At 42.6% G+C, this 2,430-nt stretch overlaps 1 protein-coding gene across 1 annotated transcript in view; it reads left to right on the top strand.

The window, feature by feature from the left end:
• The window catches only part of NBEA (neurobeachin), a gene marked incomplete at its 3' end in the record, with an annotated part of 537,034 nt that overhangs the window by 400,264 nt on the left and 134,340 nt on the right, over nucleotides 1-2,430 (top strand). The window lies entirely within an intron of this gene.

Here is a 2,430-nt window from a genome sequence, read left to right as displayed (position 1 = left end):
TATCTCATTCTTTTCATACTTAGGGTCTCTCTGACTTCCCTTGCTGATACACCTTTTCTGCCTTCCTCCAACTGTCACAACTCTCCAACTCCACCCATAGAGTTTTGTGCTTTTTAGAGTTCCTGTGATTAGATTGTGCCTACCTACATAATACTAGATAATCTCCCTATCTTAATTTACATAACCTGATTTTCATTTGCAAAGTCTTTTTCATCAGTTATCATAGCCTATTCACAAGTTCCAGGGTTCATAGTATGGTCATCTTTGGGTAGCCATTATTTAGCATAGCACATTTCCCTCTGGGATTCTAAAAAAATCAAGATAAGTCTATTTTATACTGTTCTGTAGCTTTTGCATACACTTACCCTCTACCTCTCCCTGTCTCATTATATATACATATATTTCCCTCTTTTTAAATTTTTTTTTATTGTTGACAGTATTATAGATGTCCCCCATCTGCCCGCCCCACCCCTCCCCCATACCTTATCCCCCTCTACTCAGCCCCTGCTCTACCCCAGGCCCTCACCACATTATTATTTGTGTCCATGGGGTATGAATACTGGTATATGTAATTTGTGGACTGGGGCGGTGTCCCTCAGCCCGGCCTGTGCCCTCTCACAGTCCGGGAGTCCCGCGATCAATCACCCGAAAGAGGAGGCCTTGCCCACCTGGCCAGGGCTCTGTGATGGATCACCTCCACAGAGGAAAGACCCACCCACTTGCCGCAGCCCATGGAGTGATTGTGGACCCCCCGCCCCAAACCCCCATTGATTGATTGCTCTGACAGCCAGCAGCCTGGGTCTCCCTCTGCAGGGCGATCATGCGATCGATCACACCCCATAGAGGGAAGCCCTGCCCACCCACCGCAGCCCGCTGGTCAATGGCCTGGGCCTTTCTCTTTGGCTGATAATAGAGCCTCCCGGATTGATTGATTGCCCCGCCGGCCGGTGGCCTGGGCCTCCCTCTGCAGGGCAATCATGGGGCGATGGCAGGCCCCCAACCAATCGCATATCACCTGCCTTGGCTGGCCTGGCACCAGTGGATATCATAACATGGTCGTCTGGAAAGTTGTCCAGGAGGACGTCCTGAAGGTCGTTCAGCTGTCCAGTGTAATTAGCATATTACGCTTTTTATTATTATAGATAAGTCCTTTGGTTAACCTCTATTTGTTTTAATGTGTGCTTTTTAATTGATTTTAGAGAGAGGAAAGGAGAGGGATAGATAGAAACATCGATGAGAGAGAAACATCAATCCGCTGCCTCCTCATGCCTCCTACTCGGGATCAAGTGGACAACCTGGGCATGTGCCCGGCAGGGAATCAAACCAGGAACCTCTTGGTTCATAGGTTGACACTCAACCACTGAGCCACACTCGTTGGGTTAATCTCTATTTGTTTATTATGTTTTTTTTTTTTTTGGACTATTTTCTGATTCACTGATTGTTTCCTTGGTGCTATGAAGTCTACTGATAAGTCCATTGAAGACATTATTGTCTTTTTTAGTGTATTTTTAATTGGTAGCATGGTGTGTTTTTTACAGTTTCTTACTTTGTGCTGAAATTCCCCATCTGTTTATGCAAGTTGACTATCTTTTCAACTATTAATTAACGCTTAAAATGTTAATTATAGTTATTTTAAATTCTTTGTCTGATAGTTCCAAAATCTGGTTTATCTGTGGTCTGATTCTGTTGGTTTATGATTCTGATTACATTGATTTTTCTTCTTTGTATGTCTTATATTTTTTGAATGGCAAATGGACATTATATAAGGGACAGTAGTGACTGACATTCCTAATATTTATGCTGGAAATGGGCCCAACTCGTGTTATGCTAGGCCTTTAATATTGAGATTTAAGACATTCTACTCAGGAGTTGAGGGAGGTTTGTGTTTTCTTGTTTTAGTTACTCTCAGTACTTTAAATTCCCCTCCCTTTTCCTTGTCTTACTCTAGGGCAGTGATGGCGCCTTTTGAGCTTGGCATGTCAGCATTTTGAAAAACCCTAACTTAACTCTGGTGCTGTGTCACATATAGAAATGTTTTGATATTTGCAACCATAGTAAAACAAAGACATATTTTTTATATTTATTTTATATATTTAGATGCCATTTAACAAAGAAAAATCAACCAAAAAAATGAGTTCATGTGTCACCTCTGACATGTGTGTCATAGATTCGCCATCACTGCTCTAGGGGCTGGTTTGTCAAAATGTTTTATTCGGTCCTCCTATTTTACCTTCATCTTTAGGCTTTCCTTTGATCCTATACTTCAAAGAAGCTCTCTATGCTATGGCTGCTTCTGCAACAGTATCATTCTATTATTTGTTATTGGATACTTGTAAGCCTGGTGTTTGGGGGACATGGGCTTGTTTTCTGTTCTTCTGGTTCAGGCTTCTTTTTAGGCAGGTGCTGCTCTGGGTCTTGGATAGGGCTTTC

Source organism: Myotis davidii, unplaced genomic scaffold (assembly GCF_000327345.1).
Source record: "Myotis davidii unplaced genomic scaffold, ASM32734v1 scaffold144, whole genome shotgun sequence".
Taxonomy (NCBI): domain Eukaryota; kingdom Metazoa; phylum Chordata; class Mammalia; order Chiroptera; family Vespertilionidae; genus Myotis; species Myotis davidii.
This window is presented reverse-complemented; position numbering and strand designations above follow the sequence as displayed.